The 15,090-nt window shown below is 39.1% G+C and overlaps 1 protein-coding gene across 1 annotated transcript in view; it reads right to left on the reverse strand.

Annotated features, from left to right (window-relative positions):
• The window catches only part of XPOT (exportin for tRNA), a 3,393,313-nt gene that overhangs the window by 1,102,105 nt on the left and 2,276,118 nt on the right, over positions 1-15,090 (reverse strand). The window lies entirely within an intron of this gene.

Raw genomic sequence — 15,090 nt, forward strand, 5'->3', positions numbered from 1 at the left:
TAATCATACCTTGACTTGTGGATGGGGTCTAAAACAATCACAGTATTAAAGATCCAAAATATTTGCAGAAATGAGTCCCTCTCTTTAATTTCTCCAGATGTTATGGCCCAGTGTTTACACCAGTCCTGAAATAAACCTTACATGTTACACAGTGTAACATCCTCATATACCTCAAGATCAAACTTGATTGCTGAATGGGCATCTGCAAATTCATCCCACACGACCTGCTAAAACATTCTAGATATAGGTGGGTAAGGATGTCTTTCAGCAAGGGGCTAATGGTCTCAACACTTGTTTGCCTAGTAATTCATATGACTGGTCTACTGCAATTACATTTATTATCTGTCTGTTGAAATTACTTATTAACGGGCTTCAGCGCAGGAAAAAACCTTCAGAAGTAGAGAAAATAAAATTTGTGAAATAAAATTCCAACTCCATGGGTTGAAGAGATAAAGTCTTGACTACATCCCAGACAACCCAAATAGAATAAGTGGTATGGGTAGTGGAGGGACTGGGTGAGTGAGAGGACAATGCAGGTTTACCCTATTGGTGAGGAGGATTGGCTCACTGCATTGATACTTGCAAGAATAAGCCTAATGTGTCTGCAGTGTGGAGTAGTGCACTGCTCTGCAAGGAAACTCTGTCTGTGCTTTAACATGCATTATCCTCCTGTACAGCAAGCAAGCAAGCTGATGATGGGGACAGAGTTAGGTCAGTCTGTAGGATCATCAGACTTGCCAGCTGCCTAGTCCTTGACCTTCACCTCCTAGAGGAACAAACTGGATGATTACCCTTCTGGTCAGGAAACAAAGGTGTTGTATGGTTCTTGTCCTGAAGGACGAATGAAAAGGCCAACTGGTTGCCAGAAGGAGGAGCTATTGGGCTAATCTTGCAAGTAGGGTAAGAAAAAAAAAAGGATATTTACTGAAAAAATATAATGCGTTGCACAGTGAAATTTGCTTCAGGCAAACCTGAGATCCGCAACACTTATACCATCAAGGTGAACAGAAGAAACATCAAAACGTGCAAGAGGCAGCCATACACATACATGTGCGCACCAACACCAGCATCTGTTGGTCTACACAGAGAAGAAATGAAACAAATGCTTCTGAAATTTCAGGGCTAAAGAAAGGAAAGGCAAGGAAGAATAACTCAAATGTTATTATTCCTGAAGACCATGAGGTGTGTATCCTTTTCCCCTTAACTACTGATCTTAGCATTTAGCAGAAGGTCTTTATAAAAAGTACCCTTTTCTCAACTTAAAAGAAACTATATCCACCTACTTTACAATGGCTTTTTTATACACCTTACAAATCCAGTTTAAAACATAAAGCTAATATCAGTTGTAACATTATATGGAAAACGTCTCAAGGAAGAACGTCCACATTCTGTTCAGTATTACCCATAACCTGTGCAATTGTGTTTGTTTTGCTATCTGTGCCCCCTGACAATCTAGCCCCTTCATCCGTCACTTTTTCCTTCCTCATCAGCATCCAACCACCACACCCTAAATCAAAATGTGAGTGAGAAGTGCGACTCTCACCCTCTTATGGAAGTATGATTTGGTGCAAACTATACCAGTAGGCAATTTGTGCTGTGGGGATAGCTCACAAGTAACTAGTGGAAAGACCACTATACAAACAGCCATGGATGGGATGATATTTCTACTATAGCAGTATGGCAGAGGTGTAGCTGCATCAATCACAGCCCTGTCCCATTCCCTGAACTAGCACCCCACACCCTTGCTCAAGGTGAAGGGCAGTACAGCTAAAAAAGTCAGCTTCGATACACTGCTCACAATAGTCTAAAGCAGACTCCCCGTGACCACAACTCTTCATTGGAAAAAAAAATTGTTACATTTTACATAACAAGCAGACTGCCACATTTGTAGCAATCTGTATGCTACAGCTTAACCCTGAAGCTGGCAAGTTGTTTTCTGTACCGGCATTCAGAAATGTCAGTAAATAAAAATGCAAGAATGGCACTTCAGGATTGCACCCTCTAACACCTTGCACCCAGTGCACATGACTCCTTCAACCGACCCTTGCTATGCTACTCCATTATGGTTTATATACCCATGGCAGCATGATATGCTGATATCCTACAAAGATGCCATGCAGGCTTCCGTGCACAAGTCAACTGGCAGGTATTTACAAATTTCAAGCTTGGTGCTTACACGTCACCGACATACACTGTTGCATGCTTACACACACATTGTTGCATGCATTTCAGCAGCCATGATCAGGACTGTGCTGCCAAGCAGCCAATCATTCCTACTCTACCCAGTACCTCCTCCAGTGTGCAATATGGGATCCTGGTATATCTAGATTTTAGTCAGGGCTTTCAGGACATCTGGATACCAACCAAGGCATTATTAATCTGCATTAGGAGTCTACATAACATCTTTGTATATTATGGATAATAAGCCTTACTTTGTACACTTTTAATTTCAGTAAAAAAATGTGCTGGAGTTAACAGCTGTCTTCTGATGATGACCATTCTGGTGAAGACTGGAGAAATAGGGCCATTCTTTTTGATAAAATATCAAGAAAGGTATGACAATCAAGTTCAAAGATAACAGGGTAAATCTGAACATGTTACCACCATTCCTCAGCAAACTCCTAGATGTTATTACCCAGACAATGTGACTGATCACAATATAAAACTGCCAAAGAATAAGATTTCAACATACTGTCAACTTTTGCCATTAGAATGTTTAATACTGTAATTTCACTGAAAACTAGAAGTGTCATTCCCATGAATACTCACAATGTCACCCATATGGAACACGTAGGGAAACAGAGTGGACAGCTGGGTTTGAATAAGAACCTGCCCCTGCAACCCTCGACTCAACAAAGGATGCCTGAATTACACCATGTCATGGCTATATGTTCAATCCACAAAGGGTAATGGTACTAATTTTAATAGCTATGTCAATTTTGATGCCACATTTTGCCATACTTTTCAGCTTTTTTTCTGCATTCTTTTAACACACCCTACTTCATTAAGACTGCAGTATAATAACTAAGGAGAAATAATAAAACTGAGAGTGACTGCCAGAAGCTGTGGGGAACTAGATGCTCTGAGAAGAATTTTACAACTTTTTAAAATTTTTTTATTCAACAATTACGTAAACAAAACTCAAAACTATGAAAAGGAATTCAGTCTTTTTTTTTTGGATAAAGAAGTAGTAAGTTGTATCCAAGACTTAATGCTGAATATTGACAAAACAGCAGACTCTAATAAGTTGCGAAGAGTAATAGCTGCAAAGATACTTAATCATATATGGGGAATACTGCCTGCCTCCTTAACCTCCCCAAAAAAGGAATCATACATAAAAGTCACCTTCCTTGTATCCCTGGGGATGTTAGATGGAGATGAAAATGAAAGAACAAATGGGCAGCTATTTCATAACTCTCCAAACCCAGTTTCAGATAAACCCATTTCAATTTTAAACCACAAAGTGTTTATGTCTACACTAGCTAAGAGAATGGTACAGGTGTTGCCAAAATTATTAGATATGATCAATGTGGCTTTCTGGTGGAAAGGCAAATACTGGACAAAATTAAAAGAACAATGATTAAATAATCAGATATATAACAGAGGAAAACAAAATGTTAAAGTGCTGCTGCTATTGTTGGTGGGTCTTGATGTAGAGAAGGCATTCAAGTTGGGATTTTTCAAGCAGAGCAAGGGTAATATACATGCTGACACATTAATAAGGTTAAAGAGGATAGCATATGAAGGGTCACAGACAAGGATTAGATGGGAGAGTTCAACAAGTTGCCTCTCAGTAATCATCTTTGGATTAGTGCATCTGTTTTGCTCCTTGTGAGAGAAGGAGCACAGGGGCATTTCCTGGCGTCTGCTGATCATCAGAAAGCCTGATAACTGCTTCATAGGTGCCAGCTAGTGATTTGTGCTTATATTTTGTTCCTGGTGAAAGAAGAAGTAAAGGGCACTGACTCTTGACGGTCTCTGAATGGGCAGTGAATGTCAGTGTTGGACTTTCCTGATTGGTCTGGTTGCTATTTACGATATCTACAAGGAAAAAGCTACAAAAAGGTTATAGATGACCGAAAAGTACATTTATTTTTTTCTGGAACATTCTGAAACAGTTTCAATTTTTTTTCTGGGATATGAAGACAAATGAAGATAAAACAGACTATAGCAGTAAATCATGCAGTCACACACAAACTGGTTCAGCTATACACATTTATGAGGGACGTAAGAAGATGAAGTATGTGGGTGCATGCATTAAAAAGGATTCTACTCTAGCATTTAATGATATGAGGAAGAAACTAAACAAAAGATAATACAAAAACTGAAAAGCTGGAAGCTCTTGATTATGGATATGGATAGTAAGATACAAAGCAGTGAAAAACTTTCTAGTTCCCTCTAATTTTACATACAAGTCAGGCATATTTTTATGTATCAAAACAAAAGCTGCGGACCACAATGAATAAACACTTGAAAGAATGTATTTGGGAGAGGAACAAGACAAGAAATAAGAATTACGTGGTACAAGTTGATTCTCCCCATGCTCCCAACCAGCTATCACAAGTCTCTTACTTTGCTGCTTGCCTACACCTACCATGTAATACTTCAACCACAATACCAAGGCACATTTCTTAATATCTCCTCCAGCCTATTCGACATTAATTACATCAGTATCCTGAAATACACGCAAGCAGCACATGCTACACCATTATCCAAAATCTTGTATAAACTCAATCCCAAATATAAGTGGCTGTTCAACAGTCACACTGCTAACTGGGTAATAATACATGCAGGGATATACATCTCAATCCCGGGCTCACTCATGTAACCACAGACCCTATGAAACCATACCTTACACTTCCTGAAACAATAACAGACTACATCTTCAACCATGTAAGACTTAAAGTATTACACACTAACCTAAGTCATCGTCTCTCAAAGAAAAGTCACCAAAGTTCATGTCTGTATAGCTCATTAATCCCCTGATCTCTTAATAGCCAGAGAAACCTGGTTAAAGCCAATTACCAAGGTAGTAGAAATACGCCCACCAGGTTGTACTATAATCAGACTAGATTAAAAACAACAACAAAAAAGCTGGTGCTGAAGTTGTTTTCCAAAGAAATTTGTTTAATCTATTGATTTACCATGATACTACACCCACTTTCAACAATGCTGAACTTCTCATCTCACTCGTCAAACAGAAAAGTCACAAATCTGTAGCCATCACAGATCTAAACATAACCCCTGGCAACAGCATTCCCAGCCTGGTAAGAGATCCTCTCTTGGATCTTGGCCAACACAAGACTGGAAACCAGCTTGCTGAGAGACTAACACAAACTTTACAAAAGACAGCCCTAAAAATACCAACAGATACAATTCAGCTATGTGGCTTTTCTCATCTCATCAAGACTCAATTAATTAACAAAGCTAAATCTAAAGAATCTACTCTACACTGGAATTTAACATCCACCCCAAACAAACCTGCCAAAACCACCAGCTATGCAACACAATCCGGTATTTCAAACAGCCCCACAAGGTTAATCACTATAACACAGTCAGAAACCTCAGTAACTTCAATAAACCTTTACTTCCAGCCTGCTCCAGCTTAACTGGGTCCCTCTTAAAACTCTTCCCTTTGATGAAGCAGTAGATGCATTTAATACTATATTTCTAAACATCCCAGCAAAGCAAGCATCTTTAAGAACCAGAAGAGTTAAAAACAAACCAGCCCTTGGTTAGCTAAAAACTAACTTGTGTATCTTGGAGATGAAGCCTGGAAGTCAGTTGTGTCTACAAAACAATTATCTAATTATCCCAAAACAATATGGGTGGTTAAAGAATGATAGCGAACAATGCAGAAAACAGGACAAAGTTTATTATAGCAACATCCAAACTGCATCAATCAAAAAAAAAAAAAAAATTTCTGGAAATCAATACATTCATTTTTCATCCTGGAAAATCAGCACAACCCAGCCCATCTCCACAAAAACTCCAAAAGCATTGCTTTATAGTTTAACTCAAATTTTAAAAATACAGTATACTCCACAATTCCTACAAAATTACAACAAATCCAGCCATCCACCTCCAATCTATGAAGCCTCAACAGGCCTTCATACTCACTCCAGTACCAACATTTCCAATTAAAAAATACCTCCACACCACTAAGACAACTACTACACCTGACTAATTTTCACATGAATACCTCAAACTCACAGCAGACAGAAATGAGACAGGATGTGCACAGGAAATAAACAGTTCGATCCAAGAAAAATATGTCCCCAACCATAAGGGAAAAATAATGCCATATAATACCTCTCCATAAAGGCAGATTGTTATTCTCTCACACTCATCCAATATCTTGGAAGTATTCATGCTCAACTTACTCATATATTATTTCTGTTACTCTCCTCCCTCCCTCACAGCATAGCTTCATTCTGACCCAACCACAGTACAACCACTGCCATAAGTTTCACAGATAAAAAAAAATCACAACCAAAATTCAGGATTCTAATCTCAGCCTTACTTCTGGATCTACCCAAGGCATTTGACACAGTCAATCCTCGAATTCTCTTAATTGAACTCTTCCTGTGGAGAACTGCTCCCCCCACTTAACTAGTTATTTTAGTTACTTCAGTAATAGATCAAAAGCAGTGAAATGGCAAAATGATTTCCTCTCTTTCCTCCCTGTATCTGTCTGAGCCTCACAAGGCTAGATCCTAAGACCACTTATTTATCAATGACCTGAACACAGCAGCCAAAGAAGCCACCATAGTACAATATGCCAATGACTCCACTCCAGTATGTGCTGCTAAAACACTATCCTCCAGTTACTCACTCAGAAATCTTTCTCCTCCACAGAAGCCTGGCTCGACAATTCAACTCCTGCCGAATCAAAAATAAAATGAAATACAATAATCTACTACTGTTCACCTTAAACTCTCTTCCCTTCCAAAAAATACCTTTAATATATTGTCATCCAGCAACAGCTTTATACAACACGTATCCCACACCAAACTAATAGGTGTGATTAGAGGCTACCACCAGAAATTTGATCTCCACCTTCAACAAGGCATAAAGGGGAGACAAAAAAGGATGCCTTAAGAGTAAAACACTATATTACTGACTCTGCTAGACAAAACATCCACTTCATTTTTACTTCCTACTCTATCATATGCCTAACACAATCACTTACTTTTTCTTCCTACTCTATCATATGCCTCTCCTATCCTAACCAATCTCAACTCTTCTCTATCAGCCAAACTAGAACAATGCTACAATAAAGTAGCCACATTCACAATCAACCAATATAGATTACATCATAGATTTGTAGATAAGTACTAGGCTAGGTGCCCTTGTAGGCCATTTTAAACCTAGCCAACTTCTGTCTTTGTGCTCAAAATAACCTATCCCATTTGGTTATAGAGTGGCCTTACCCATCCCATGGTTGATGATTATATATTACCCCTAATAAGAAATAACTGGGATCATACCATAGATAATATGAGGGGACCCATGCATGGGATAAAGCATTTAGGAGCTGCAGCTGCCCATTAATAGTACAGGGGGCAGTCATGGGGCAAATTTTCTGTTTCCCATCCATATATGTATTGTTGCGCTTGAAAATGTACGGGAATTAACTTTATTATCATCCTTTGCAAAATGTACCTGAACCTCCAAACTGTTCTGTTGATGATGCTGAAGAGGTTTAGATCCCAAGATTAAGTATCTCTGACTTGCTGATGCACAGTAAAGCCATCAGTAATTGGTCTAAAGTTGCCTTATATGCCAAAGAGGTCACCTCTTACTAGTCTGTAGGATACAGAGTATACTGACAGGGCTTTGAGTAGGTCTCTCTAGGGCATGTTGTTTAGGCCTTGCATCCTTTTAGAAAGTTATCTCTGTGGGCATGACAGTTGGTGCACATGTATGGACAAATACACACCAAAGGGTGCATTATATTCAATGACTAGTCTAATGACAGCTGAGGAAAGTGATACAATGACATCCCTAGATCTGGGCACAGTCTCTTTGTTTACACGCTGTGCAATACAGGAGGACTTTCTTACAACAACACACATAAGTTGGTCAAAAGATAAATCACTTTCCACACTGGTCTACTTTAGATCGTCGAAACCCCACATAATCGAAGACTACATCGTTGAGATGAAATATAAAAAACCTACTTCAGCGACAGACTAGAGTAATAAAGATATTTCCAGGGTAAGTAATAAGTCATCCAAAAAGTCACAAAATCTCAAGCAAAACATCTCTAACCCACCCAGGTGGGGGGCTATGCCCTGCATGCCCCCCCAACTAAATATACCAACTCTGAGATTGCACTACAGTTGGAAAAAGTGCAAAATTCACCTTGTCGCCCAACAGGTTACTTACCCGGGGACGATCTTCATTGCTATGGTCTTTCGCTGAAATGGGTTTTCGATATTTTCGTCTAGATGATGTGGGTCTTTGATGATCTGGGGGTTGTGAAGATCTGAAGGGGACCCATCCACAAGTTCTCAAATCCTGAATAACTGAGTAAGGCTTATGGGCATATTGTCAATGTGGTAGTTCCCTGGGTAGAGGACTTCCCAAAGGATACAATAATATATTTTTTGGCATGTAGTTTCAGACCATGATTTTGACACCAGTTATCTGAGATCAACCTTCCTGCAGGAATAAATAATTTTGGGATTCAATGACTGCTCCTAGCTTGCAGTCATCTGCAAACTTAGTCAGCCACAGTCCTTTTGTACTGGCTTTTACTTCAGAAAAGCAAATGCCAGACAGGAGAGGTCCCAGCACAGAACCCTGGAAGACTCCACTAGTGACTGGTTTCTTTGTAGAGGTAACTTCCCCTATTTTCATTACCTGCATCCTGTGAGTCAGTTGGCAATCCAGTGAGTAACATAGAGGTTTATTCTCAGTTTATTTAGCTTTTATAATATCCTTGAGTGGTGAATTCTGTCAAATTTTGGTCAGGTTGAGATATGTGGTATGTATGCCTTCATCCATTGCTTTGCTGACCTTTTCAAAAAAAATCCACCAGGTTGAGTAAGCATGACCTATTTCTTGATGAATCCACACTGATACTGGTCTAATGTCTGGAGATTTCTTTTGTCCTGATTCATTAATTTCATAAGTCTTTCCATGGCTTTGCATAAGAGACTGGTCAGACTTGTGAGTCTGTAATTGTCTATGTCTGAAGAAGGTGCTCCCTTATGCAGGGGAATGACTATCTGTTTTCCATTTGCTTGAACAGTGTTTTCAGGGGATGGCTAAATCATGCTTTACGCTATTTAAAACTCATCAAGGGATACTGTCAGGACACAGTGATACAGTATTTTTACCTTTTGATAGCACTTTTAGGACGTGGTCTCATGTGGTAGCTGGAGATGAGACAGTTTCAGGTATATCTTGACGGACAGATGGAAGGGGGAGAAGGGTAAAATTAGAACTAAATTTACTGGCCTGTAGGTTAGCTATATCTTCAGCCTTTGTGTAGCTAATATCATTCACAATCAGCTCAGCCCATGGCTGCATTGTACTTTTTGAGATAATCAGCATAAGTAGAAAATGCCTTGTGATTGCCTTTGGTTTGGACAGCTATTTTAGCCTCAAACTTCGCTTTTGTGGATTTTATTAAGCTCCCAAGTAGTTTATTTCAGTAACAAGGGCTCTAACATTCTGGGAATTACTATCCTTACATTTGGTCAAAATTATTTTCCTTTTATTATAAAGCTTGTCGATATTATGGTTCCACCATGTGGTTTGTTTCTGAGGTTTGCCCTGCACTTGTTCTTAGTGGTACAGCTGCATCTATGCATGTTTACATGCTGGTGTAGTGTAATGGTGTACGTTTCGGTGTATTCAGTGGAGTTAGAAATTTCTAAAGCTTCCTGGGGTGGAAGGGATTTTTGGTTTCAGTTTTATTTCCAAGGAAACTACTTTACGGTCAGACCTAACGAGTGATGAAGATACTCAAGAGATGGTGCAAGATGCTCCCACATTAGGAAGGACAAGATCTAAGATGTTATTCCCCCTTGTGAGTGCTTGAATTGTTCAAGGGTATTTGTACTGACAAAGTCCAGGAATCTCTGTGCTTGAGCACTAGTAGTGGTGAAGTTTTCCCAGTCTATAGTTGGATAGTTTTGCTCACCTAAGAAAATGGTACTGGGTTTAATACTGAGTGATTTCTGGCTCTAGCAGACGGTCACTGTGGCTTTCTTTTGTCATAGAGGGATTCTATAGCTAGCTAATATATGGTATGGACCTTTCTGATGGTTATTTGGCCATGAGGAAGCTCTTGTGCATCATACTTCACCACCCTTAATAACAGTCTCTTCAAAATACAGACTGATACACCTCCACCCTTCCCCCATACTGAGCAGTAGCTAGTCTGTGTGTCAAAGGAATTACAGCCCTGCATAGCCAGAGTGCTCTCCACTATTTTAAACCATGTCTCAGTCACTACATAGATGTCAAGGTCTTCCAGAGTAAGAAGGGTTTGTAGGGAATGGATTTTTTTCTTCAGGCTCCTAGCATTGATCAGCAACTCCTTTATATTTTCCTTTGCTTGTTTCATTATGCTGGTAGATTTATCAGGTTGGCATTGTCTAAAAAAAGGCACTATGATGGTGAAGAATGTCTTTGCCAATAACCAAAACCCTGGCGGGGACAGAAGCAGGCCATCCCTGGCAAAGAAGCATGGTTTGTTGATCATATCCTCCCAGGCTGAAAAATATTTGACCCTCTTTGGCTGACACACAAAACTAAGCCAATTACTGAAGTTGGTTATTTTTTGCTCATATTAGAGAAGGTAGACTGCTGCTCAATGCTAGGCTCATACCTGGCCTGAACACACAGTCTGAGAACTCCATCATGTATTTCTTCAAATAATCCAGGGAGGTACACATCAAGCCATTGACACCAGTATGAACAATGACAGTCTGGAAGTTGTTGCTCAAGGACTTGAGTGCATGCATGATTTAACGGAGCCTGGCACCAGACTAGCAACTAACCACTCTTTCTTTGCTCAGCCTGGTAACAGGCACATCTGTATGTCTTACACTGGAGTCACCTAAAACTAGAATGTTTAGTTGGGTCGAAACCTGCCCTGCAGGCTCAGCATCTGTGATTTTGGGAATCCCTGTTCTATGTAAGGAATTAGGCTTAATTTGCCAATTGTGCTTTGTGCCTGTGCTGTTTCTTTAAGCAAGTTAATCTTTAGATCTTCAGCACTGGATGGATTAAATGTATTGTGATGGCCTTGACAAGGCAAGCAACAACAGATACACTAGGTTTAAGAACACAACTACAACAGGGTGGATGGGAGGGAAAAATAATTAAGATCCTTAGATCTTAGCTGACTGGTATGGATCTGCCCAATGCAAAGACAAGTCCTGAACTAGCCTGACATACACTCGGTACATAAGAATTAAATCAAGACATAATAGTTAGACCACTTAAAACAACAAAAATGCAATGCAGCTTTGTACTGGAATCACTAAAATTGGCTTATAAAGTCCTTAGCTAAAGCAGATACAGAATGTTGAAATGAATTTAAAATCAGAAGTCTTGAAAACTGTTACACTGTCTTGTACAGCTATTTTCACACATGTGAATGATGCTTTGCAATCTTACATTTACTAATTTCCATGTTGCTGGTCTTCTTCCTGTTCATCTCCCAACTCCAGACTCCAGTTCAAGTCTAAGGTACTCCCAATTCCTCTAATCAAATCCTGTACTTTTCTCCATCTCTCAAGAATTTTCATTTGCAGCACTGTTAAAGTTAGCATTGGTAAAGTGTCTCTGTATTTTACTATCAGAAGAATGAGAGAGAGAGAGAGAGAGAGAGAGGCAAATTCTACTTGATGGCTCACTTTTTGGTGGACAAAATTGGCTCTCAACATACCCTGATTGCTGGAATAAACTTGTTTCTATTCTGCCTGGTATACAGTGAATAATCATTTTCCACTCCCTACAGTCTCCAACTTTTAATACTTAACCCTTTTACCACAGTTTTGTCAGGATCAACTCTTTCTGCTACTAGGACTGCATCTTTACTAATACAAAACTTGACTGCTTTCTCGTGACCACGATTTTGAACACATGCACAATGTACCCTTTTAATTTACAAATCCTGCTGTGGAAACCATTCCATTTGCTTACTTGTGCCTTTGAATTTCACTGGTACAGCAGGAAATCTCAGGTTTTCCTAATGTGCTCAGTCCTTTCATTTTATCATTTTTTTAAACATCCCTTCTTGAACAGTCTCACAGACAGCCTTTTCTTCATTTCAACCTTTGATTTTTGCAGTTTTATTAGCTCATCTAAATATTTTGTTTTAAGCTCCTTCCACCTTTTTATTTGAGGTGATATACTCCTTCAGTGTTTTATTTTTGAAAGCTCTGAGCACGTTTGACTTATTTTTTCCTCCATACTACCTAAAACCATGTTTTGCACCAAAGCTGGAGCTTGAACTGCTTTTTTGCTGAACAGCTGCAGGATTCCTCCCAGTGTTTTTCTCTTCAACGTTTCTAGCTGATTTGCTTTCAGGCTCTCTTAGTTTCTTCTTCGCTGGCATCCAGGCAGTGTACTTTCCAGCCAGTAACTGAATTTACTAAAAGTGACAGAGTTCCTTGCCCTTGTCTTTGTTTCCTTTTTCACAATGGAAGAGCTGAAGTTAAGCTGTTGATCAGTGCGCAGCAATCCGGCAAGTCCACCTTTCAAAGGGAGCATTAAGAATTTGTCTCTTGACATCCTAAGGCAAATTCCGAGACTTGAGCCAGGCATACCAGTGCATAAATGATCTAGTGGCTGCTGCCCATTCACTTCTGTGAATGTTTGATGATCAGAGTACCTGAATAAACCAAGTTAAAGAGGAAGGACTTAGCTTCTGAAGAAGGTAAATCTGCCAATAGTCATTTCAGGAAAGGAAGTAATGCGGTACTTCACTACATGAATATGACTATTAGTCACCATAAAGGCAACAGTAGAAATATATACCTTTTCCCCAAACCTATCAAAGGCTCTTCCATCATTATCTGAAGGGATTAAAGGGTTTAAAATATTAAGTTTAACAATCCTGTGGCAAGGAATCTGGATTTAAAAAGGTACTTATGTAGTCTGTGGCACCTTCTAAAGAATACCTGGCTTCTTAGGAACAAGGGGGCGACTGTCTGGTGAAGTACCAGTTGCATTAAAAGTATCCTCTAGAACAGCTATTACAGGGGGAATTATTAGGAGTATCAAGCTGTAAAATCTTTTAACATCTCCTTGGGGTGTCAAACAATTTCCCTTCCATTAAAACAGATCCTTCATCTAAGCAGAAGTGTTTGCAAAAGAAATTTCCTGTACAGAATAATCACAGAAAATATTCTCCTCAGACTCTACAGTAGTGATGGTGTAAACCAGTCTCTTCAATTCAGACTGTGAGTCACTGTCAGAGAGAGAGAGATAGGGATCTCTTCTTTTCCTGAGAGGGTGAAGAAGCAGATTGTAAAAATTGGAATAACAAGCAAAGGCCCTTAACAAAAGGATACCATTCTTCTTATCCTAGAAGATGGATTAGCTATGAGAGAAGCATGCTTGCCTTTTTTTTTTTTTTTTGCAAATTATTTGGAGTCTAAAAAAAAAAAAAAAAAAGAGTCTAAAGTGGATGCATGAGGCTGAATCCAGAGATTATGTTATCTCTTCCCTCACTTGTCGAATGTGCTCAGAGCTGTCTCTCACTCCTGAACCGGCAAACACTGTTCTCCCTTTTCAGATGAAAGAATACTTTTGGGCCTTGGGAGATGTGCAATCCTCCTGACCCTTAGCTGCTTCTCTCAGGGCATCACTAGAAGGATCAAACACAGGAGACAGGTGGTCCAAGGACTCCAGGGTCATAGCGGATACATCCAAAGGCCTGAAGGAGAGGTGGCTTCAGACACCTCTGTGGAAGTCCTTCTCTTTTTCAGAACCAGAATGAGGACATCCGAGGTACCAGCACTGGGTTCTATCATCAATTTGGATTCTGATTCTCAAAGGAAATAATTAAAGAATGTAGATTATTTTAATTGATTTAGGGGGTAAAGGAACAAAAATAGGCAAGCAATAGCATCTCTGTAAGGAATTAGTCTGTCACACAGACACATCCCTTTTCTCAAATACAAAACATTACTTTCTCCTCACAAAATGGAAGGAATGCTTCCAACAGTGTAGTTATCTGACAAAAAAAAATACATTACTATAGTCAGACTGCCGATCAACTTAAGTCTCAAGGAATATGATGGCTAACTCAAACCTTTTTTTTTTTTACTCATATAATTTTTATTTTCAAATGATACTATAAAACCTTCATAGTATATTATGTACAACATTTTAAACAACTATATACAATATTTACAGTCAGCTTGACATCGGTAATAATATCAAGTGTTTCCAGATACTGTACAGATGAAACAATAGTTATCAGTGTGTGTCTGTTTTTTTTTGCAAAGTGTCAATCAATGACGGGACTTTTTTCCATGGATTGTTTACTAATGGTCTTGGATAAATCCTTAGTTCTTTAATTTCGATTTCCATCAAAAATCAAAATCTCGAGTAAAGCAAAAAAGTCTTCCATAGTTGGCGTTGAAGTTGAATTCCATCTTCTAGTTATGCATTTCTTAGAGATTCCAAGTATTGTCCATAGTAAATGTAGATTTGTTCTATTCAGATGATGATCCTGAATTTATATTCCAGTGTACAGTGGAAGTGGGTCTACTTCATGTTGTCATAAGCAGACAATATTGAGTGATACTGTCAGCACGACAATATTGAAAGTGAAGAACATTGTGCAAGTAAACGGAAATCTCCACAAGGGGAGATTTCCATTTACCTCAATGTAGTGCAGTCTCGGAGTTGGTATATTTAAGTGGGGGGGTGTGGGGGGTTGCTGTGGGGCCTTGACCCCTGTGTATGCCATTTAGTGGGGGTTTTTTTTACGTTATTCAATGTTTTACTTACTTGATCAATAAAGTTTGACCTTTATTGATTCGATTAAGTAAACTTTCGATAATGTGACATAGATGCATTGGAAGTATTTACATAGAGCATTTGCTACCTCAA

This window comes from Protopterus annectens, chromosome 11.part0 (assembly GCF_019279795.1).
Source record: "Protopterus annectens isolate FY-2018-M chromosome 11.part0, PAN1.0, whole genome shotgun sequence".
NCBI lineage: Eukaryota > Metazoa > Chordata > Ceratodontiformes > Protopteridae > Protopterus > Protopterus annectens.